Source organism: Amphiura filiformis, chromosome 3 (genome assembly GCF_039555335.1).
Source record: "Amphiura filiformis chromosome 3, Afil_fr2py, whole genome shotgun sequence".
Classification (NCBI taxonomy): domain Eukaryota; kingdom Metazoa; phylum Echinodermata; class Ophiuroidea; order Amphilepidida; family Amphiuridae; genus Amphiura; species Amphiura filiformis.
This window is the reverse complement of record NC_092630.1, coordinates 77639585-77666357: the sequence shown is the minus strand read 5'-3', so window position 1 is coordinate 77666357 and position 26773 is coordinate 77639585. Positions and strand designations below refer to the sequence as shown.

General features: G+C 35.6%; 1 protein-coding gene across 5 annotated transcripts in view; it reads left to right on the top strand.

Moving 5' to 3' along the window:
- Window positions 1–26773, top strand: part of LOC140149180 (uncharacterized) — a 123274-nt gene that overhangs the window by 88126 nt on the left and 8375 nt on the right. The window contains exon 1 of one of the 5 annotated variants that reach the window (XR_011858560.1): window positions 23283–23480. The exons of the other annotated variants lie outside the window; for them this stretch is intronic. The gene's annotated coding sequence lies outside the window, so the exon portion shown is untranslated. Of the gene's footprint in view, window positions 1–23282; window positions 23481–26773 lie in introns of those variants that run through there. 5 annotated transcript variants of the gene reach the window in all.

The window sequence follows — 26773 nt, the reverse complement described above, 5'->3', positions numbered from 1 at the left end:
ATTACATTATGATAATGCTAGCTTGTCAATAAAAATCGTTGACAATTTACGAGAAGTATTCATGCAAATATTGACCCATGCTTGTTTGTGATTGTGGTTTGTTTTTGTGGTTTGTTTTTCTCATATTCCTAGTATTATACCGGCTGAAATGTGTTTACTTTGTGTGGAAAATCAACAAAAACAAATTGCATTTACTTCCGGCATTCGGAAAAAGCAGAGTTTATTCTTCGAACTTGGCGCTACGTCTGCTCATTCATTAATTCTATTGATTAGAATAAATATATAAAGATAATTACAAGTTGGAGTTACTCACAAATTGGTTAAGGTAGTTCCAAGTTAGTAATTGCCATCGCTTACCAAGATTAACTGTTTTCATAGGGTATCTTTAACAACTTGCTTACACGTAATTTTGTCAATCTATTATAGAACTGTAGTGATAATCAACCCCCTTGCTGTATATTGATGAATCCAGGTGTTTTGAACCTGATGTGATTCCTAGCACGCCTACACAAGTACACCCAATATTGTGCGTGGCAAGTACCATGAGTGCTACGGATGCATGATTATTTAGACACGAGTCTCTTCTGGTCATTGTTGCATTTGCAATCAAAAGACAATAAAAAAACACTGATTAATCAAACGACTACTGATCAATCAAACGAAAACGTCAATTTTATCTGCAAAAAGGATGAAAAGTCATCAAGAAAGTATTGCTTACTGGTATTGGTTTCTTTCACTGTTGCTTGGGATTTAAGTAGCGTTCCAGCAGAGTAGAGGCTTCTTGAAACCTCTATGTACTTAAAAGTATCGGCACAGTAACTTAGTACTCTTTGCTATCACTTAGGCTATATTTTAATCAGGACACCGGACGCAGAGATACTATAAAGGCGTACCAATGTGTAACAGGCAATATTTTTAATCAACAATTAACATGATTAAACAGTGTTTCAATCTGAGACGAATGTGGACAATAATTCGATGTTACCCAATTTGTCTTATTTGGGCGAGGCTGGCTTACGGATACTTAACTTGTGCATCCTGGAAAATTGGTACATCTGCATTAATACATGTAATATGGTTACCTTTAGGCGGCGGTATTTTGAAGCAATCGTTTCATGTATGTTACTTGTAAAGTTCAAGAGGGTTATCTAACGATGTGATTTCGTCAGAGACGATCTTCATTCCAGCCCTGCTAAATATCAGACTTGGTTTACATCTTGCACAGCTTTACACCAGGGTAAATTACTTCGATCCGCCTAAAATGGATTCTAATCAATTCGGCGCGGCTTCGTCACTTCCTCTCATGTTGCTAGCTGCGGATTTTTTTACTTTTACATGCATTTCGATTTTTTAAATGTATCTCAATGTGATCATACTTATCATGTTGGCCGGTGATTTGAATTATTTTGATTGTATACCATGCATATACTATTGGCTTGGCTAGAGTGACCGTGTAGGCAATATTTTTGAGAAGCTCTGGATTTACACATCTCCAAGTTGACAATGACGGCAACTATTAGTCCAATTATTGACAAGCTCCACACCATATGGGAAGGAATAACTAAATCAGGTAAGACACTTGGGAAGGAACAGATAGTTTATTGAAAACATTGTTAACATAATTTGTGATGACATAAGTGTTATTATGAATATTTGTAGTTACATTTCACGTTGTTTAGTTTTTATTATCTAATGACTAGTTTATATTGTTTATAATACGTAAATGTCTGGTTTAGTGTAGAATAGTTTAAAGGAAAAAGTACATTGTGCATAGTTAACTCTTACCTGCAATTACATCAATATTGCAGGAGCCTGGAACGAACCAAAGTGAGAACGAATAATTGTAGCAACGAATAATTAGTATCTTTGAATGGACATCTGATTTGTACTAGCGAAGACGTCGTTGATACTTGATACAATCAGTGACACGAATACAACATTTAAGATAACATGCTATTGAGTTGAAAGGGTCAATTCGGTATTGAGGCATTACATTGTACTGACATATTCAACTATCTAGAAGAAATCTACTTCAACCCAACAAATTATTATTATTATTATTACAATGTATTATTATTTATTATTATTATTATTATTATTATTATTATTATTATTATTATTATTATTATAAGTAGTAGTAGTAGTAGTAGTAGTAGTAGTAGTAATAATATTGTTATTATTTACGCACCCTGTCCTCATTCTTATTATAACATCAGTAAAAGTGGTTAAAATGTAAATATGGTTAATTTTAGTCGATGTTATATTAAGGTTACTGTTGCTTTCTTGCCCTGCGGGGTCCCACTTGGAGTGTTAAGTCGTCGTATAGGAGTCCCCGGCCTCAGGCCTGCCGGCCATGCGGCCTAGATATGTAACCTTTAAAAAAATAATTTACCCCATAATTTCCCTCATTCTTCAAACCCTGCCCTCAATCCATTCGGGGGCTAACTTATAGTTTAAGCTTGTTGGATATTCATATTTCGCGGTTAGTGGTTCTTTGTAGCCCTGCGGGGCAAACTAGTTGGATATCCACATTTCGTGGTTAGTGCTTTTTTTAAAAACTCCCCGTTGCAACCCGCAGCCAGCCACATACCTCGTCCTGTAATTTAACACCAAAATTACACATGTTAGGTTGTGAATATGTTGTGTTACTATTATTATTTGTACGTACGAGCCTGAATATTATTATTAGCATTATTATATTACTTAATATTATGTGACGCTTTTGCATATAAAACCAACGAGGTCAATGATTAGACGACTTACATGCATGAGGGATGTGCATGCATGACTGTCATGTTTATGTCCTTGGACCGGTGAGTTTGAAAGAACTGTGCTCTCATAAACTATTCTTGAAAACTAGTGAAAGGGCCCACAAAGGGAAACTTTAATAATAAAATAAAATAAATTTAATATTTTAACTGATTAATCGGCTTTCACGTACTTTTCTCATTTTTCAAATTGACCTTTGCATTCCTGAACTACATTGATTTAACAAAAATGAAAATAGCAATATTTACATGTTTTATCCTTTGTATTTAAATAAAATCTCGCCAACAACAATATTTCTATTGTTTCATAACAATATTGAGAATACTTCGGCCTAAATTGAGTGTTAATATACACTAAGCCAAAAAAGAAACTTATGATTTTTTACAAGGTCATATCTTAAAATCCTGTCCATCAAAATGAACCAAAATTACACACAGGATTACTTCAATACTCTACACATGTCAGTAACCAAGTAGTTGTCCAACGGACACAACAGCAAAATGCACTGACATGGAACAGCTTCCTGGATCACATTCACAGTCCAATAATTGGCACCCAGCACAAAAAGTTTCCCTGCGCGAGCCATTTCAGTTCTAAAATACTCACTATGTATAGAATTCAGTGTTTACAGGAACGGCACATAATAGATTATACTTATATTATTTGAAATGTGTTTTTGTATCCAGAATACTGAGATTAGACGATTATTTAAGCTCTGTCACCTTTAATGTACTTCGGACCCATTAACACCACCACCAAGTTGTTTGGAACGTTCACAACCAATGAAAATTTAACGTTCATAATCAATGAGAATTGGAACGATTTGAAGATTGGAAAGTCTCTTTCTATATTCGTCGACATGTCCCATAGGAAGTAACATTTGCAGATGGAGCAATAATGCGCCTGGCATTAGCATGTTAACTTCTTAAACAGTACAATGGTTTAAAATTGAGACACAATAATCAATTGTCTTATGTTTGCACATTTTGTTCGTCTTTAAAAGAAAATCATTATATCAACAACCAAACTACGGGTTAAATAAATAAATAAATAAATAAATAAATAAATAAATAAATAAATATATCGACACTTGATATTGGACTAAGCCGATAATGAGCTTCATACTTCACTTCACGACTACAATCCGCGAAATTAATAGTTGGCACACTTGCATTAAACAATTGAAATGCGTGCCCTATCAAAATTGGAGAGGCGAGTGAAACATACATGCAGTATAATGTGAAGTACAGACTACCCCTATATCTCACCTTCCCCTCTCCCCATCTTTCAATGTTGGAGGGTCTCACGGGCCTGTTGACAACATGGCTTGGTCCAACATTGAATTGGGGGAGCGGGGGCAGAGATATACCAAAAGACAGGCAAAGTGTGCCAACCTTTTTTTCGTGGATTGTAGCTTGATTCACTTCAAAATCCGAGGCTTACATTTATGAGTCTATTCAAAACTGATGCAAGTTTATGATCATGATGATAACATCGTGAAATGGCAAACCGATACTGATCTATTTTTTCTCTTATTGCAGGAATTCGATATTGGGATAAATATGTAGAAATTGTTGCTACCTTCCTGTTTCAAGAAAAAAAAAAAAAAAGAACACAGACTGGATCATAATTAAAATGTAATCATGCCTCACCATTTCAGTCCTAGCTACCTAGGATAGACTAATTCTCCGTGGTCCACTTGCCCATTTTGCATATTCTGGCTATTACATTTAAGCATAAAACTCTTGATTTGTATTAATTTGTGTGCAATTGATAGATTTTCACATCTGATCTTTTCAGTCACCGTACTCCCTCTGTTTATTAGCTTCCCAAGTGGACTACTTACTTTGACTTGCGGTTAACATTTTTAACACGGGTCTCTATGTAAAGCTAGGTCAATTTCTGGCTTAACTAAAATTGGGCATGATGTAATGCATCTTTAAATGAATCTGGCTTGTGATTGGTCGCCCAGATCTCGTTATTGTTTAAATCTTCCTGGTACGTGCCATTACCATTAACTGTACATGGTACACAATTATCTATGAAATAAGCGGCGCTTTTGTGTTCTACTGATTCCCACGCAATTATATTAAAGGCTAAATATATATGTTTATTCGATGATACTTAAAGCAGCCATTATCAAAACATTCAAATATAAAAATTTGATACTAAAAGCAATTTCAAATTAGGAATAAAGCAAACAAATCAAGGCATGTTGATATCCTTCACTGCTTTTAGCAGCACTAATTAGCAAATCTCTGTAGACGAGTCTTTATAGTGTATTTGAGATACAAAAATCTCCAAGGTATTATCGCTATATATGTATTTACTGTTGAATGTTGATGTCAAGCAGAAGTAGAAAATATAGTTAACCTAACGGCTTTAATTATGAATTTAATAACAAGGTATCAATTCATTTTTATTCGTATTTAGACAACCTCTTCTATTTTAGCAATTTTAAAAGAAACCTACTTGAGCATGATAACATTTCTTCTGAAGACATAAGTACCCTTATCTCGCCTTCGAGTAGCATCTGCGTAACGTGCATTAAGCATGGTACATGTAAGCAGGTGTACATTGTTTATGCTATTCGTCAGTTTTGCTACAGTGGCTTCATTTCAAGGTGTGTGCATGGCTTACAAGATATTTGATACACATAACAAATAGCTTAAAAGTACATTTTTGTTGCCAACATTGCAATTGAAGACCTGAGCGCAAGAAGACCGTAAGTCCACTCAATGTTCAGGGGCCAAAACAAATCTTTCACAACCTTTCATGTTTTCACCCTGGAACATGTATTAAACATTATAAAACCCTAAGAAACTATACGTAACTTTAGTGTATACATGTTGAGGGGCCAAGTGGACTTACGGTCTTCTTGCGCTCAGGTCTTCAATTGCAAATCTAGTCTCAATAATGTAGTGATGGAAACTACAAAATTGACATGATTGAGACAAAAGGGTGATGTGACTTAAAGAAGCAATTTAACCTATAGAAACACTGAATTCTATGGATCTGATATTCATCATGGAGACTTTTCTAGCTATTTTTTGCATACATTTCTCAATATTTAACTGCATTTGCCCTGGCAAGAAAACGTGCATCTTCTTCGACTACTAAGGTATGTTTTTAGAACCCGTTGAGGTAGTAACGGGTTGAGGGGGGGGGGACTCGTTGCATTAGTATTGGGTTTACGGCTGGTTTCTGTGATTTCAGGGCTTCTAAATTCAACAACCTTCGCTTGCCTGTATATACATATAGAAAGCTTAATGATGATGAAAAATCAATGTTGATGATCATATAGACATGCCACTTTGTTAATTAGACTCACATGCACATTTTGTTGGTGATTTCCTTGCCCTAAATATCGTACATAGGCCTATATGTGTAAATACAGTATAGGCCTAGGCTAGGCATTTTGCTTAAGCTTTAAGGCGCATGTAAGGCCTATAGTCACGTGTAAAATAAAACCTAGTCTTTGTGTACACGTTGTCTATTGGCCTCTACAGCATCCTGTATGGCCTCACTCTATCCTAACTCTAGCCGGAACCCTAACTTGATCTATAACTCTATTTTAAACCCATATCTAATCCTCGGACCTAGACGTATCTCTATCCCTATCCACGAGCCCAGCCCTATAAAAACCCTATTCCTAATGCGAACCTGACCCTAATCAACACTTCTAACCCTAATCAGCAAGCCTAAATCGGAACACTAACCCTAAATCAATCTTAATCTGATCTGATCGTGCTAGGACAGGCTACAGATACGAATCTCCAGATATAGTCCTAGGTTGAATCAAAACAGCGAAACAGTCATCATACAGGGTGTCCGAAAATCATTGATATTTTACTCGTCATGCTGTTTTCCAGAAGTTTTCTTGTTAAAACATGTATTGCAAATGTCAATGTTTACATTAATGGCATTTTACCCGGGATTGGAGCACCTTTGTGCTTATATAGAAACACTGAATTCTATGGATCTGATATTCATCATGGAGACTTTTCTAGCTATTTTTTGCATACATTTCTCAATATTTAACTGCATTTGCCCTGGCAAGAAAACGTGCATCTTCTTCGACTACTAAGGTATGTTTTTAGAACCCGTTGAGGTAGTAACGGGTTGAGGGGGGGACTCGTTGCATTAGTATTGGGTTTACGGCTGGTTTCTGTGATTTCAGGGCTTCTAAATTCAACAACCTTCGCTTGCCTGTATATACATATAGAAAGCTTAATGATGATGAAAAATCAATGTTGATGATCATATAGACATGCCACTTTGTTAATTAGACTCACATGCACATTTTGTTGGTGATTTCCTTGCCCTAAATATCGTACATAGGCCTATATGTGTAAATACAGTATAGGCCTAGGCTAGGCATTTTGCTTAAGCTTTAAGGCGCATGTAAGGCCTATAGTCACGTGTAAAATAAAACCTAGTCTTTGTGTACACGTTGTCTATTGGCCTCTACAGCATCCTGTATGGCCTCACTCTATCCTAACTCAAGCCGGGACCCTAACTTGATCTATAACTCTATTTTAAACCCATATCTAATCCTCGGACCTAGACGTATCTCTATCCCTATCCACGAGCCCAGCCCTATAAAAACCCTATTCCTAATGCGAACCTGACCCTAATCAACAATTCTAACCCTAATCAGCAAGCCTAAATCGGAACACTAACCCTAAATCAATCTTAATCTGATCTGATCGTGCTAGGACAGGCTACAGATACGAATCTCCAGATATAGTCCTAGGTTGAATAAAAAACAGCGAAACAGTCATCATACAGGGTGTCCGAAAATCATTGATATTTTACTCGTCATGCTGTTTTCCAGAAGTTTTCTTGTTAAAACATGTATTGCAAATGTCAATGTTTACATTCATGGCATTTTACCCGGGATTGGAGCACCTTTGTGCTTATATAGAAACACTGAATTCTATGGATCTGATATTCATCATGGAGACTTTTCTAGCTATTTTTTGCATACATTTCTCAATATTTAACTGCATTTGCCCTGGCAAGAAAACGTGCATCTTCTTCGACTACTAAGGTATGTTTTTAGAACCCGTTGAGGTAGTAACGGGTTGAGGGGGGGGGGACTCGTTGCATTAGTATTGGGTTTACGGCTGGTTTCTGTGATTTCAGGGCTTCTAAATTCAACAACCTTCGCTTGCCTGTATATACATATAGAAAGCTTAATGATGATGAAAAATAAATGTTGATGATCATATAGACATGCCACTTTGTTAATTAGACTCACATGCACATTTTGTTGGTGATTTCCTTGCCCTAAATATCGTACATAGGCCTATATGTGTAAATACAGTATAGGCCTAGGCTAGGCATTTTGCTTAAGCTTTAAGGCGCATGTAAGGCCTATAGTCACGTGTAAAATAAAACCTAGTCTTTGTGTACACGTTGTCTATTGGCCTCTACAGCATCCTGTATGGCCTCACTCTATCCTAACTCAAGCCGGAACCCTAACTTGATCTATAACTCTATTTTAAACCCATATCTAATCCTCGGACCTAGACGTATCTCTATCCCTATCCACGAGCCCAGCCCTATAAAAACCCTATTCCTAATGCGAACCTGACCCTAATCAACAATTCTAACCCTAATCAGCAAGCCTAAATCGGAACACTAACCCTAAATCAATCTTAATCTGATCTGATCGTGCTAGGACAGGCTACAGATACGAATCTCCAGATATAGTCCTAGGTTGAATCAAAAACAGCGAAACAGTCATCATACAGGGTGTCCGAAAATCATTGATATTTTACTCGTCATGCTGTTTTCCAGAAGTTTTCTTGTTAAAACATGTATTGCAAATGTCAATGTTTACATTCATGGCATTTTACCCGGGATTGGAGCACCTTTGTGCTTATATAGGTTAAAGACCACTAATAGGCCTGGGCGATACATTGAAATACGACGAGGAACTATTTGTTTTCATGGCATTCAAAAAGACTGCATTAAAATCGCTGAAATTGATCAAGTTATATAGCCAAAAAGTACTTTTTAGAGTTTGATGCTTCAAAATGGTACATTTTCTCTCATTATATGACATTTTGTTGTAATAGTACCAAAATTCATACGCACGGCTTCGGTTTTTAGTAAATATTCGCCCTATCATATTGTAACTTTCAGCTTCGAGGGCGCACTGTCATTTTAAGGTGTTTACGGTTCAGTGCGTTAAAACAAGAAAAGTCTCAGGTCAACCTATGTTGAATTTTTGATCATTTGGCATCTAAATCATATAGTTTCAGCTGATATTAGTGGCATTGAACTGTGAGAGTTCTGAATATGAGAAAATTCCACCCGAAATTAGGCATTTTCCCATTGAAACCCGTGTAATACATTATGCTGCGTACTCGTCATTTCATCTCTGACGTAATTTGCTTAGATATACCCGCTAATATTTACTGTCTAGTTAGAGATTTCGTACCTTCTTAAAAACAGTGTAAGAAATGTCGTACTACATTTGTAGTTAACTCCGCCGGCCTGTATGTATTCACAGCTAAAAATTAGTGTAACTTCAGTCAGTATTAAGGTTAGCAACTATATTAAACTGTTGTGATTTGGTAGTTCACAGCATCTTGCGAATGGTAGTGAGCTGTGGCAAAAATTGCATTGATCATTTCATAGTGAGTGGATATGTCCTGTGGTTTTGAGTTATGTTGTAAAGAGGGCTGAAACAACAACACTTTTGTAAAACGTACATTACTCGTTCACAACAATAGATCAAGTAGGTTTTCAAAGTATATTATTTTTAGAATCAACTTCTGCAAAATATCAAAGTGTTATTTTTCAATAATATATATTTCAATAATATACTGCTTCGACCAACAATACCTCGTCTACCCTTAACCAAACATGCAGTAGGGCATGTCAACGTTGATCATGTTGATGTATTCTGCCATTCTTGTCCCGAACATGCGAGAAGTTCGCCAACAAGTCACATCATAGTTTTGGTATCCGATTTCTTAGACGGAATTGGCGATTTTTTCCTTCTCACGCTTGTCTTTTGGGTGGACTAAAATCCGTCTGAGGGTTTGGTGGGTCTTCGTAGCCATATCCACTTTGTGATTCTTGAAATTTCTTTGCATTACCATAGAAAGGCCAGTAACATAAGTGATAACCACCACCATGCGTTCTTCTATTCAGTGGTATTACTTTTCTTAGAACTACGTTTTTCAGCATTTCTGTTTTATTTTGGACATTTACTTACATATCCTATTCCCTGGCTTAATACCCGTATCCACAGTTTCTAAGAGTTGTACATATTCGCATTCGCTCTTCTTGTGTTGGAAGTTATCACCTGTTTGACAACAAAGTTCATACGATCGGAAAGACTGGTAGAGAGATTAACAATGACTAAGGACCAACTGAAACCAGTTTCCCGGGAAAATGGATCAAATGACCATATTAGTCTTACCAAATGAAGTCCTCCGATGTAAAGGCCAGGACGGAATATTGTAGTGAGTAAAAATTCACTTGGTTTTGTCAAACAAAAATACCAATTCGTTTATTTTATCAACAAAAACAAATATATAATATAAAATAAATTTCGGATTTATATAGCACCTTTTTCCAGATCTTCGAGGATTCAAATCGTTACAATTTCATTGCCATGGTGAATCATCACAATCAGATCGCATCAACTGCAGCCGAACATGGCGCACACCTATCCGCACTTAGATTGTAACATCCGCCCAGTATCTGTGCAGCTCCCCAAATCCCATTGGGTGAAGGAAGTTTTTGATAACCAAACAACTAATCACCGATTCTTTTTTTGAAAGCAGGAGGAAACAGGAGATCTCGGAGAAAACCTGCGAGAGCGAGCATGGAATCTGGATAAACCATGCAAGTGCACATACAGTCCTTGATAAATCATTTGATAAAATCATATCTTCAATAGTATAAGTCACATTAATGCAAACATGGTCAATATTTGTTGGAATCTTATTTTGCTATATAGTATTGCTGACAACGTTTTGGTAATAGCCATAGGAATATTGTTTCAAAAAACTTGAAAATGCACACTGCTGCAACAGGGTATACATTTCATTTGATTTAATCGCATGATTTATTCTATTCATATTAAGACAACCTTTTCTGTCTTATCTTATAAAAAATATCTTATCTTAAAAGAATTCTACTTGAGCTAATAATACTTCTTTGAATAATTTTAGTACTCAAATATAATATCTCACCTTGAGTAGCATCTGCATAACGTACATTCTTGGCATAGTACCAACAATGTAAGCAGGCGTACATTGTTTATGCTGTTCGTCAGTTTTGCTACATACAATGGCTTCATTTCAAGGTGTGTGCATGGCTTACAAAAACTTTGATACACATAACAAAAGGTTAAAAGCAAATTTTTGTCGCCAACATTGCAATTGCAAATCATTAATGTAGTCTTACTTAGAGCTGGAAACTACATATTGACATGATTGAAAGAAAGGAGTGATAATGTAACTTGAAGAAGCAATTATGCTGCGTACACGTCATTTCATCTCTGACGTAAGTTAAGATATCTCCGTTAACGCTAGTTAGAGATTTCTTACCTTCTTAAAAACAGGCGTGTAAGAAATGTCATACTACATTTGTAGTTAACTCCGTCGACCTGTATGTCGTTTTGCATTCACAGCTAACATCCTAAAACTATCAAGCATGTAGTAGGGCATAGATAATTAATGTAAGACAAAAGGTTATTCTATTAACGGGTGTAGGTTAAACATGTTAAAACGAAGTTAAGTTTTTTTTATGTGACAATACATAGGCCTATAACCTCCGTCTGATGATAGGTATAAGGTATACCCAATGATCGTAAGTGAGGGTATGCTGTGAAACTAAACTGGCTTCAAAAAGAAACTTATAATTTTTCACAAGGTCATATCTTTAAAATCCTCTCCAGAAAAATGAACAAAAATTGCACACAGGATTACTTCAATACTCTACTCTAAACACATGTCAGTAACCAAGCAGTTGTCCAACTGACACAACAGCAAAATGCACTGACATGGAACACCTTCCTGGACCAAAATTCACAACCCAACAGATTTCTTTTGTTGGGTTCAAATTATTCGCCTGTGAATGAAGGTTTGCGCTATTCTGGCTGCACAATGCCTAGTTGATGCGATCTGATTGTGATGATTCACCATGGCAGCGAAATTACAGCGCTTTGAACACCCCGTGATCTGTGGTAAGGCGCTATATAAATACCGAAATTTATTTATTTATTATTTATTTAATCAGTGACAATCGGAACGATTAAGAAATACAAAGTCTTTTTTTATATTCGTTGACATGTCTTATAAGAAGTAACATTTGCAGTACAACAATATTTTAAAATTCGAGACTCAATTTCATACTAATTATCTTGCACATTTTCATCACCTTTAAACCATAAATTTGATAAACTTACAACTTCCTAGTTCACTGTTCAGCATGTTCAGTGAGCAAAAAAAAAGTAATATCATTATATCGACACTTGATATTGGATTACGGCGATAATTAAGTTCATACTTTGTCACATCGTGGCTAACCGATTCTCTTCGAAATCCGAGGCTTATACAATATACAAGTCTTACAATGATGAAGACTGTAGAAAGTTTATCTTCATGATAACATCTTGAAATGCATGGCAAACCGATACTGATCTAATTTTTGCTCTTATTGGAAGAATTTGATATTGGGATGAATAATGTAGACATTGTTGCTACTTTATAAAGAAACAAAATAAAGTTGAATTTTCAAGGTAAAAAGAGCCCAGACTGGATTATAATTACAATGTAATCATGCCTCACCAATTCAGTCCAATAGCTATAGCTGTAGTTGTGTCTTGATTTGCAAACTTCTATTCCCACACAATTATATTAAAGGGTAATTCTGCGTTTATTGGATGATACTTAAAGCACCCATTATCAAAACATTCAAATAGAAAATTTGGATATTACCGATAAAAGCAATTTCAAACTAGGAAGAACACAAACAAATCAAGGTCTGATCATATCCTTCACCGCTTTTGACAGTACTAATTAGAAAACTCTCTGTATACAAGTCTTTGTTAATTGTAGTGTATTTTAGATACCAAAATCTCAAAGGTATTATCTCCATGGTTATGCTGAAAGTTATTGTTAAGCAAAAGTAGAAAATACACTAAGTTGACCTGAAGGCTTTTATGAATTTAGCAACAAAGTATAAATTTAATTTGATTTTGTCGTATGATTTTATTTGTATAAAGACAACCTCTTCTATTTTAGCAATTTTACAAGAAATCTTCTTGTGACGATGACATTTCTTTTGAAGATATAATTTTAGTACCCTTATCTCGCCCTTGAATATCATCTACACAACGTGCATTCTTGGCATAGTGCCAAAATGTAAGCAGGTGTACATTGTTTATGCTATTCGTCAGTTTTGCTACAGTGGCTTCATTTCAAGGTGTGTGCATGGCTTACAAGATACTTGATACACATAACAAAAGGTTAAAAGTACATTTCTGTTGCCAACATTGCAATTGCAAATCTAGTCTCAATGTAGTGATGGAAACTAGAAATTGACATGATTGAGAGAAAAGGGTGATAATGTGACTTGTTGAAGAAGCAATTATGCTGCGTACACGTCATTTCATCTCTGACGTAATTTGCTGAGATATCTCCGTTAACTCTAGTTAGAGTTTTCTTACCTTCTTAAAAATCAGGCGTGTAAGAAATGTCATACTTCATTTTGTAGTTAACTCCGTCGACCTGTATGTCGTTTTGCATTCACGGCTAGCATTCTAAAAATAATCTTAATATTATAATTATTTATCAAACATGTAGTAGGGGCATATATAAAAGGTCATATCTGACATGATGACGGGTTTATGTTAAAACGATGTAACAGAGACATTGCATTTTCTACAATTCTTTGTTACCTGAAGCAGTTCTACAATAATAACTCTTACCAAAATTGAGTGCAATGGACACACAAGTTGGTGCAAACCAATGAAATGTATATAAGAAAAAATAATGAGTGAACACTCTTTTAGCTTAAATTGGGTGGGCCATACTCTTGTTGCTTGATTGAGGTCATGCAGCTTTAATTACTGACATTGATGTGATCAGGATGTTGACAAGTCCACGTTATTCGTATGTAAAAAATCTCATTAAAAACAAATATAAGACAAAATTATGCGTTGAATAATATAGGTCACAAAATACAAACAGTGCCAAGATTCATCAGAATGTTATCTTATTATATTACTGACATAAGCCATAGCCATATCGTTTTGACAAGACATGATTCATAGCTAATAAAGGATAGAATGAAATTGCTCCAGCACTTCGACCATTCTAGAGTCATACCTTTTTTTCCAGTTAGCAATGGATAGGATTGGTTTTTGTTTTTTACCTTTTGAATTGTCGCATGGTTATACATGTATATGGGTAATAAGAAGAGAGTTTTGATTTTTTTGCGTGTGATTTTATTGGATCCCTTAAGCGCTCTTATACATGCCTAGCCTGTCTTCCAGGATCTGTGCTTTGACAATGCAACTTCGGCATTTTCGGAGTTGTTTTTAGTGATAACAAGTTATATTTCTTTACCATTTACATTCTATTAGACATGCTATTTTGGCTTGAATAATAATTGATGCTTGAATAATAATGGATACTTGTTCCACATTAAGAGACTGTATAGATATATTTGAATAATCTCATGCTTACAGTATTAACTGGAAAGAAACAACAAGTGAAATATGCACGATTTGGTGCATCTGATTTCAAGGGAGGGCGGAAATGCATTACCTGTTATGGTTACGTCAGTGTAAAACATATTGATTCCATCCTCTCATCTACCATAGTCTGGGCAAAAGTAAATATATCATAGCCCAACGTCTCATGTGTAATGAGTGACCAGATCCAGCAATCCCCTCATCATATGGCCCTGGTTAAGGACGTAGTGTGGGCGTCTATGAGCTACTGTACTCCAAACGAGGACATAATGGTGTCCACGGGTCCTCCTGATAGATGCAATTAGGTGCAAAGATGATAAAGATTAAATTTAAACCATGGCCCTCTTTTTCTTTCTTCTATTGTTGGAGGTACTGACATTTGTGTGTTAAAAACGAGTGACTTCGATAATGCATAGACTCTGTTATGGTCTATAACTCTTTGTGTCCATATTAATTTTGGCCTACTTCTTGGCATAAAAACACATCGATAAACAGAGGACTGTTGGACTTTTTCAAGTTCTCGGAAATGCGGCGTAATACAAGGGGAATGGGGGTTGGGGCCCGGGGTGGAGTGTCACCGTGTGTGTATGAGGTGGGTGGGCGTTTGTGCTAAGGACGTCACTACGAGTATATGCCCTACTCATTTACACCTCGGTGACCTGATAATCTAAAGCGGCAAGCCGACCGAGTGCAACAGTTTTTTACAACGGTTAAATTCGCCTCGCTGCGCTCGGCGCTCTCCTAAACCGCTTTTTGCGTTGCCTGCAACCCCGTTAAAGAAGATCGGCTTTTGATGACACCTTTTGGCATAATTTGGTGGTTGACCTTTCAAACGTTTTTATATAACCAATCTAGGACATTGGAGCATGGTGCCTATTGATTTAATGTGTACTTAATATCGTGTCTCGTGTGTGTATAGATAGAGGACTGGAGGTGGAGAACCACTTTATTGTCTATCTAATTGATGTTTACCAAAACGGCAAGGGATGGTTAATGTATATCATAATATAGGTTGGTTATATAGCATGTAGGGCACGTGCAATTAGTTTCTTAAAACCGATGTTGTGATTCAGAAAAACCAAGTAATCTAAACAAATAACTATTAACAGTTATGATAATTTCTACAAATAATTAGAATTTGAAATACAAACTCTCAATGAATCAATATTTTCCGTCTGATATTCCCGACCTTCATGGAGTATTGGGCTTTTTCAGCACAGTCAAAACAGAATATTTTCTCAGCAACAATAATAATATTGTTCGATATGCAGCTATATAGCATTACTATCTTCGGTAGAAAGCACTGTGGTTCATTGAACTGATTGGTAAAGCTAAAGCTATAATCCATGCAGAGATTGACTGCTGTTACAGATTGAGAGCACACACCCCATTCCAAGACGCACAGTATTACATGGAATATACAGAGAATCTCCTATTGGCTCTGTTTTTGATATGAAATTTTTTTAGGTTTACTATGGTGATATTCTCATAATAGAAGTTATTACGCAATTGATTATTTACAGAAGTAAGGTGTGTTATCGAATTATTGTAAATGTTTTAATCTGAAATTTGGCTGTGATTGTGTAAGTTTGATTAAATCAATAGCCTATTGGTTTCTTGACAAATATATTATGCATGATTGCCATTTCCATCATGTCATTGTCTGCACAAGTGATTATTTTAGTATGTTTAAACATAATGTACTGTTTATTCCCCGACCCAAGTGCTATTCACTTTTACATTTTAAAAGTCAAGAAAGTATTTTCTTTGCTAAAAACGTCAAAGAAGTGCTACTCAATTTGATTTATACATCTCTCCATATGCCTCCGAATGCCTTGGATGATGCTAAACTCTTTCATATTTGCTTTGGGAAATTTGTATGTACTTTAAGTTTTAAGACTGAACTATGTATTTGTCTTCATTTTGGACAATTTTGAGGTAAAATTTCTTGGATTTCTTGTATTCTAAAACTGTATTACATACTACTAGTGTGTGTGTGGACAGCTACTCTACCTGCTCAGTCAACCTAACCTAATCTCCTGTACCAACTAGGTGTACCAAGTACTTGTGGAGTAAAATCAATGAATTATTGATTATGTTATCATCTTTGCAATGGGAATTATAGTAACTGATTTCAAGTATCTCTGGTTGCTTGTTTTGTTTACATGTTTGCAAGCTGATCAGAGGTTTACAACAGAGACACAACTTCAGTATAGCTATAGACCAAATGTGACTGGAAAAACTTTTAATCACAATAAGTTCCTAACTTCCCGTGTTCAACTGTATCCAAACACCACAGCTTCATTCCAACTTGATCTGCTTATCTGTGGCGATATAGAACTGAACCCTGGTCCTTCATCATCATCTGATGAAAACAGTAAATATAGCAGATCTGAATTATTTCACATAGGCTCAAAATGTTCCAAATTGCCTGTGTCCTCTACCGTCTGGGCTACAATCAAAGGACTTGGTATTCAGGGTAAGCAGTCTACTCATCGGGGGTTCCGTGGTGGTATTAGACAAGATCAAAGTTTTTCAAATAGAACTATTAACCATCGGCGGAATGACATTCCTGAATTGGGGACCACAGATCCAGAACAGCTTGCAAGTCCTGAAGTATCAAATGATGGAAGGCACTCGCCAATTTACGATGCAGATGAAGACAAGTTTGACTGTTTTAAATCAAGGGGTCTACATTTTATTCATATAAATACTCAATCACTGCTACCTAAACTTTCTGAATTGAAAATTATTGTAAACAAAACTAGAGCTTCAATAATTGCAATATCCGAAACATGGATTGATGATTCTGTTACAGACTCTGAAATTGAAATAGAAGGCTTTAATGTTCTTCGTAATGACAGAAATAGACATGGAGGGGAGTGTGTTTGTACATTAAAGATAGCATTGCCTTTAATGCAAGATTAGATCTTTGCAATGATCAGATCGAATCGATTTGGGCTGAATTATTGTTCCCCAAAACAAAACCAATTGTTGTAGGGGCTTGCTACCGCCCTCAAACTAACTCTCACTTTTTGACATATTTGAAGACACTTTGTCTAGAATTCAATCTGATTTGGAACTCATTATACTTGGTGATTTTAATGTCGATTATGCCTTAAAACAAGACTATCTTTTGTCAAAAATGAAACATGTGTTGCAAATGTTTGATTGTAAACAAGTTATTGATTCCCCAACTAGAGTGTGTAAAACAAGATCTTCTATTCTGGACCATGTCATCTGTAATAACCTTGACAATATCACCCAATCAGGTACAGTCGGTGTAGGCATCAGTGATCATCAGTTTCTTATTTATTGCACTAGAAAGACAAAGAAGGTGAAGTTCAATAAACACAACGTGGTCAACGTGCGTTCTCTTAAGAATTACAGCAAAGATGATCTGCTGGTTGCACTGACTGATACTGACTGGTCACATGTTTATTGCAGTGATGTGGATTCTGCTTGGAATGTATTTAAAATCAACTTGTTGAGTGTCATTGACAAAATAGCTCCTGTCAAAGAGGTTCGAATAAAAAATAAAACCGAACCATGGATGAATAATGACATCTTGGATAACATCCGTACAAGAGATAAGCTTTTGCACAATTTTAAACATGATAACAATTCTGAGGTTTACACAAAGTTCTGTAAAATCAGAAATCAAATTCAACGGGATATTAAGAAGGCCAAAGCTTCATATTTTTCTAACAAAATTGAAGAAAACAAAAACAATCCTAAAGGTCTTTGGAAACAATTTAAATCTCTTGGCTACAGCTCCAAAGGTAAAGATCATTCTCAAATTGTTTTAACTGTGAATGGTGAGAAGTGTTTTAATTCTAAAAAAGTCGCCAATTGTTTTAATGATTTTTACACTACCGTTGCTGGCAACCTAGTGAAAGATCTCCCACCATCGAAAGGTCTTTTTTCGACTGAGTCTGAAGTTTTTAAAAATTTTTATAAAGAAAAGGATGTGAAACCAAACAGTTTTAGACTCTCATCCATCACTTCTGATTTTGTTTTTAAAGAACGTTGTTCATAGTACACATCTAAAAGTACTGGGCTCGATGGTATCCCAGCAAGATTTCTTAGGGATGGAGCCTTAGTCATCAAAGATCATTTAACGCACATTATCAATTTATCTATCAGTTCAAGTTCAGTTCCAACCGATTTTAAAATGGCTCGTGTTAAACCACTTTTTAAGAAAAATGTAAGAACAGAAGTTGGTAACTATCGTCCTGTGAGCATTCTTAGTGTCACTTCCAAGATCCTTGAGAGGGCCGTCTATGTCCAGCTTGAGAACTACTTAACAAAGAATAACATCCTTTACAGCTTCCAGTCTGGATTTAGGGGCTTTTCTCAACGGACACATGTTTGCCTCACCTTACTGACTATATTCATAGTCAGACCGCTTCTGGCAATTTTACTGGTATGGTTTTGATTGATCTGCAAAAGGCTTTCGACACTGTTGACCATGTCATTCTTTTGAAAAAATTAGAGGCCTTGGGAGTGTCCTCGGTTGAGTGGTTTAAATCTTATTTAATTGGTAGGAGGCAAATCGTCAATGTTAACCAGGTTGATTCTGCCCCACTTGATATTTCCTGTGGAGTTCCGCAAGGCAGTATCCTTGGTCCACTCTCTTTCTCTGCTATGTGAATGACATGCCCACCAGTGTCGACTGCAAATCACTTTTATACGCTGATGACAGTGTCTTGCTTGTTTCTGATAAAGATCCCCAAAAGATCGCTGATAAACTGAGTCTCGAATTAGACTCTTGCAGGCAATGGATGATAGATAATAAGCTCTCCCTTCATCTTGGTAAAACTGAGGCCATATTATTTGGTACCAAAAGGAAGCTAAATTCAGTTGATAGTTTTAATGTTGCTTGCAATGGGGAGCTAATTAATACCTCTCTGTCTGTGAAATATTTAGGGGTCATCCTCGATAATACTCTTTCCGGTGAATCAATTGCTTCTAATATTATCAAAAAAGCAAGCGGGAGACTCAAATTCTTGTACAGACATGCAGACTTTTTATGCATGAAAACACGCAAGACACTGTGTTCAGCTTTAATTCTTTGTCATTTCGATTATGCATGTTCTTCATGGTATACAGGGTTATCTAAAAACTACAAAAACAAATTACAAATTATGAAAAACAAGATCGTTCGTTTTATTTTGGATGTGGGGCCACGTACTCATATTGGGCAGAAAGAATTGGATATGGTGGGTATGCTATCAAGTCAAGACAGAGTAATTCAATTAAAACTTAGTCATGTTTTTAAAATTTTCCATAACTGTTGTCCTGAATATATGAAAATGCATTTTACTAGAGTATCATCTCTTCATAATTACAGTACCAGGGGTAGTCCATTCAACTTTAAGGTTCCTCACTCCAAGGGCCAAAATAGCCTCACTTTCTTTAATAGTGCAATTCATCATTGGAACTCACTGCCAAATGAAATCAAGAACATCAATGATTTTAAATTGTACAAACAATCTGTCAAACAGTTTTTAGCTGATCAAGGGTCCATTTAATTTTAGAGTTTGAGCTGGTCTCACATATCTGCTTTTTGCGTCCTTTGTGCACGTTGTCTCTGTTCTTGTTTTTGTATGGCAGTTTGTTCCTATATTTTCTCTTGCTTGTGAAGGGCCCCAATGGAAATAAGCTTTTCCCAAGGCTTTTTGGGCTATCCTTGGTACTTGTGTTGATTTGTAATTTCGTTATACAATTTTGATGTGCAATTTATTTTATTTTGTTATAATAATACTGTATATGTAGTGTAATTTGTATGTTTCTTATAGTACCAAATAAAACTAGAGCTACTGTGGCTCACGAGCCACAAATGTCAGGCGGTGATTGATTCTGATTAGCATCGTTTGACCTTAGACCTCGGGTAAACTCATGCTATACTCCCTAAGTGTCAAGGATCATTTTCCGCAAGTTACAGCTCGATTGGAGCAACTTTAAATTTGACCTGACCTTTGACCTCGGGTGACCTTTGCAGTATTATACTCCTGAGGTATTAGGGATTTTGTTCCCGAAGTTACACGCTGATCGGAGTAACTTTAAATTTGACCTGACCTTTAACCTTGGATGACCTTTGCGGTTTTATACGCCTGAAGTGTCGAGGATCATTTGTCCTGAGTTGCAGCTCAATCGGAGCAACTTTAAATTTGACCTGACCTTTGACCTCAGATGACCTTTATGGATTTATACTCCTTAAGTGTCAGGGATTGTTTTCCCTGAGTTACTGGCCAATTGGAGCAACTTTAAATTTGACCTGACCTTTGACCTCAGATGACCTTTGCAATTTCATATTCCTCAATTGTCAGTGATCATTTTCTCGGAGTTACAGCCCCATCGGATTAACTTTGAATTTGACCTGACTCCCCCTCCTCCCCTACCCACGCTGCCCTCCCGCACTTTCCCATATAACCAAGCAAAAGTGCCTTCCTAACACAGTTCCCCGTGCCTATTACTTGGTCCAAATAGCAAATAGCTCCCCCCCCAAAAAAAAAAGAAAATCTTATGTGAGATCCACTGTCAGCTATCTTCCCAAAACCACACCACTGCCCTTACACTAGACAATCTCTGACATGTTCAGTTTGGTCTAGACTGTGGTTAAGATTTAATATGTTGAGACTTTCAAAATATTTACTATGCTCATCTCTCATTCTCAAAACAGCAGACAAGCTGTCTCCCTGCCTAAGTTATCTACCAAATTGCTGCCTCTAATGATAGCTGCTTCATTACATTTCACACAAATATTTTCACAAAATGACCCCTATCAAGCCTTACATGAACTTTGACCCCAATCTGTGGTACAACTTATTTGAAGCTTGGGCCAGCGGTTCTTGCTGACCATGTTTGGTGGTCATAGCATGTCATTTAAAGGAGCAGTAGCATTTTTAAGATTTTCACAAAATGACCCCTAATAACCCTTATGTGACCTTTGACCCCTATCCGTGTAGAAGTTATATTAAGCTTGGGTCAGTGCTTCTTGTGGCCAAGTTTGGTCAAAATTGGTGCAAGCGTCTGGCACTAGTAGCAATTTTTGGTTCTACTAAAGAAGAAAGAAAGAAAGAAAGAAAGAAGAAGATTTGAGAGCTTCACAGTATATCAGGCGGATAAATCCGCCTGACATAATCAAATCAAATCATGACATACCAACCAATTTTACATTATATTCTGTCCAGGGGATATCCCTGTAGGTAGTAAGTACAATGTAATATTGTGATTGTTCTGCAGAAAATAACTATAAAGACGTTTCAGGGTCGGATCCGGGAATTTTTGATCAAGGGGGCGCCTTTTGGTCGACGACGAAAAAAATGTGTTAAAGGGGGTTACACCCTCGAAATTTCTTACCATTTTTGTATTTTTAAGTTACCGGCGCCCTTTGCTGGTCAAAAAATAGAGGGGCGCGCGCCGGCTGCGCCCCCCCCCCTAAATCCGCCCCTGCGTTTGCTGATTTTACATACAAGTACTTAATATATTAAATATATATAGTTAGTGGCTTGGAATATTTTGTTACAGCCATAGATCATTTTTATATACCATATATAATATATAAGCTTCAACGTGAGCATACTGATTCTTGACATTTTGCGCACAACAGGTGCTCTCTTGACTGCAGGTCCTAATATTTTATTCTGAACATAACTATATACATTCGATAACCGTGATAACGTAGACAAGGCAGACAGGACGTTGTTTGAATAACCTGTTTAATATTATCAAAAGACATTTCGGTTGGTTGCTTAAAGGTGTTTTATTCCAGAGAGCACACAAAAAGTCATGAACCATTACGTATTATCATGATAAAAGTGTATGGTCTTCAAATACTTGACAGTTCACGAAAAGCTGGTGCACAGTTATACATTGTGTTAATATAAAAAGTACAAAATCTGAATAATTTCGCGTCTGTTTCGATCCACTTAATCTGATCATGTTTATCATTATAAAAATGACATAAACTGATGATGGTGATGATGATGATGATGATGATGATGATGATGATGATGATGATGATGATGATGATGATGATGAAAGTGATGATCTTGATGATGATGACAACGACAACAATGATGATGACAGTTAAGCAGAATGATATTTTTTTCTGACTTTATCTGACTTTAAAGAAAAATGAGTCTGCGAACGGATTCTGATAAAGAAAACAATTAAACTGGGTAAGATTTTAAGTCTTTAACTATGTCAATAATCGATTAATTGAATACAACATGTATACCGTTTTGAAAATATATTAATTCTATAGTTTACTATAGTGGTACCATACACAGCCTTTAACGATTTATTGTATTTTTTCTATATTTGATTTCGTGACGCCTGCTAAGTTTACCGGCTGTTCTTATATTGGTCTGATCCTTGAATAAAAAGAATATTAAAGCGATTCTTTCTCTGTCTCCTTTGATTGTTGCTAATGTTTGCCATGTCCTGAAGTATGTTAAGATCAAAGATTTTAAGTGTTTACCCCATTTTCATGTCTGACACGACCTTTTCGCCCTCTCAAACATGTCAAAAGATTATGCGACTATGAAACATCATACTCATAATGCCATTCTGCATTTGATGCGATTTACCAAATATGGTACGGATCAATTAATATATCTATAGGTCTTTATGATCCCATAAGTCCTATTATTCAATCATTTTGTATAAATCTTTTGACTTGGCAACAAAGAAATTGTAATTGATCCGATCTTGTGTCTCGATATATGTAAGGGCCTCGTATACGTGGTATACACAGTTTTGCTTATGACAGTGATAACAGGACAATGTTAAATAAGACGGACCAGCAACACCTGACATCCTAGTTTAATATTACTTGTGATACGTGTCAAAATAAAAGAAATTGCTAAAATGGAAACTTTCCGAGAGGATTTCATACGGATTTTAGGACTAGACAAGCCGTGGGATGCATCCTCTGATATTCACCATATACAATTGCCAACAAAATCGCTAGAGGGTATGTATTGACGGTACAAAAGTATTGACAAACACAGAGTAATATTAATTATTTCAATTTTGTGTTGTCTTTAACAGAAAAATGTGTATAGAGTCGAATGTCAAAGTAGTTATAAAGCTATTGTGCGTTCAATTAAAGGCCCATTCAGTGATTTGCTCATCCGGACGATCGTAAAAATCATCAAAATGCAGATTTTGGTACGTTTGTCATTGTCATAGATGTGCTAACATAGCCTGCGAGTGGTTCAGCCAAAAGCCGTGTATTTAAGACAAAATAACACATTTTACACGAATCTGTAATTTAGATACTGACAGTATCTAAATTAGCTATATACTTGTATTTGAATGGGGCTTCAACTTCGTCAGTACTGCTGTTTTCTTCGTTTTTTGTCAAATTTGTCATTTCAAAAATACCAAATGACAATTTGAATGACTTATCCTTCACATTTAAGCAATTTATAAACAATTTTATTTTTTTACACTTGCACTGGGATCACTGAATGGGTCTTTAACTTGGACCACGTGTTTTATTCAATATTTGACGAAGTAGCGATAAATGTGAAAATATTGTCAGACCCAACAAGTTTTCAACCTCCACTTTAATAAACCTGGTAATAAACACTTAATTCTGTACAGATTTGGTCTTTTTTTTAAAAAGCTGTATAACGTCGCGTACCATTGTTCAACTTTTCTGAATCAATTCTTATACAGTGCATTAAAATGGGACGAATGTTCAAGTTCTTATAATTACCGGTACATAATTGTAGATGCGCTGAGATATATTCGAAAAATTATATTCGACCATCCGCATCAGGAAGTGTTGTTTGGCATAGCAATATGATTGTGTTGAAACCCCACTATGTGAAGATGAACTAAGGTTAAGGCCTATAGCTTGTATAAGTGCATTTTTGCTTGCTTATTTATTTATTTATTTATTTATTTATTTATTTATTTATTTATTTATTTATTTATTTATTTATTTATTTATTTATTTATTTATTTATTTATTTATTTATTTATTTATTTATTTATTTATTTATTTATTTATTTATTTATTTATTTATTTATTTATTTATTTATTTATTGTGTGGATGGGTCTGAGAGGGTGTATAGGGCCTAGGTCTATTACTACTAATACACATTCATTTTCAATTTGTTATTACGTTTTGCTTGTTGAATACAAACTAAATGAGAAGTATATTACAAGGAATTTTTTTAAATGACAGAGGTTACAGAAAACAATTCTTGTTAAGTCACCGTATCTGAAAACTCCAACGAATACAGATGTTTTTGGGAAGACATTTTCATTTTATCGATAAACCAGACTTTGGAAATAAGAAGGAAACCCATAATTTGAATTACATTGTATATTATGAAAAAAATAATGTGCAATGCTCGGAATAATGCTGTGAATAAAACGTAATCGCGCATAACTCACGGAGCTTCACCTATAGTACATACATTTTTCTTGTAAGACGGTTTGGATTTTTGCAATTTATAGTAAAAGAACACATAGGTCCCCAAAGTTTCTTTCAGATATTAAAATATTAGATTCCCATAAAGACGAAACAGTAATCTTTAGTAAGGACCTACGTACATTTTACATACAATCTTCACCATCAAATATTTTGGCGTATATAAAATTGAAATAAAATTCTCTGCCTCATAAACCACATAAACTGTATCTTGATTGGGTATCACGAATCATTATATATGATGTACAGTTAATATTCAAATATTCTTTTATACATATGATGCTTCAATTTTGACACAAAAAATATTTCATTGAAAACACTCCCACTCGGTTATTTTAAAAAGGTAATCAGGCTTTAAATTTATTTAACATTGTATGTTGTTGTTGTTATTGTTTTTGTAGTTATTGTTGTATATCATTGCGTAATCAGGGTAACAGGGCATAGCAGAGTGAGCATTGATTTATTTTACCAAATATATCAAGGATTAATTTCAACACATTTTTCAGATCATAGGTTCGTGGTCTAGTGGTTTAAAAAGTACGCTTCGAGTAATTATTTTCTGCATGCTGTTTCTGTTATTAAGCAACACCCCTCTGGAATCAAGCATCTAAAACCCATTGAATAACCATACATGTAGATTAAATTATTAATTCTGTGGGACATGTACCTTTGACTTTTCCATTCATGGGTTTTTAAACCCATGTGCGCCATGAATACCCTCTTTAATTTGTTAGTATTTAGCTGTCTTTTTATTATTTTAAGGTGGTACTGCACCATCTGATAGATTTTGTGACTAATTTTGCATTTTTCTCAAAAAATAGCTACACTCTGGTATACCGGTAACAGAGGTTATGTATATTATAGGGGCAAGGAATCCAATTACTTCACTGAAATTTCAGTGATTCAAGACAAGTGGTTCATTATGTGTTAGAAATCAGGTACATTCTAGCGGTACCTCTTTTCTTATTATAAATAACGTACCGCTTGTCTTGAGTCACTGAGATTCCTATGTAGTAACTGGATTCCTTGTCTCTATAATATACATGTACATAAGTTTTTTGAAACCAGTGTGTTATTATTTTTGAGAAAAATGCAAAAATAGTCACAAATTTATCAAGGGGTGTAGCCCCTTAACAACATTTTTTGTCTTGTCTGGAGTTGCAGTGTTCCAGAGTAAGCCATATTCAAATTATCAAAGCTTCGTCAGCCATCCGTATACAAATCTTGATGGTGCATGAATGTAAATATCTTAAGGACGCATCATTAGATTTCAACGGGTCGGAGTTATGGAGTTTTTGATAGAAAAACAGATTTATCGCACCATCTTGAGTGAAAGAAAAAAAAGACTCGCCCCACAACGTAAAAAAAGATGAATATCATAATAAAAACAAATGCAATTCACTTTTTTTTTAGTCCGGCGCGATAAGCACCTTGATTTGGGATAAAATGATGTAAAATAGAAAAGTTTAGCGCGAAGCGCGTAATTCTCGTAGAAACGATTTACGTATAGTCTAGTCCTAATAATATTGAACAAAATCAGACAGAAAGAATGCTAGAAATATCAGGTATAAATACAGTTTGTTTATGAAGACATTTCCGGTCATTTACCCTGGTTGTTGACCAACAGCGAATAAATTTATTAATTCATTATCAAACCTTATGATACACATTTAATACAATTACTTTTTCCTAAATATTCATTATGTCATGAGTGAAAGTAGGACAACAAATGTGTTGCTATCAAGAAATATTTACTACCTATGGGGTGACATTAGAATGAGTCGGGTTAATCGAGTTCATTAGGGTATGGTAGCTAACA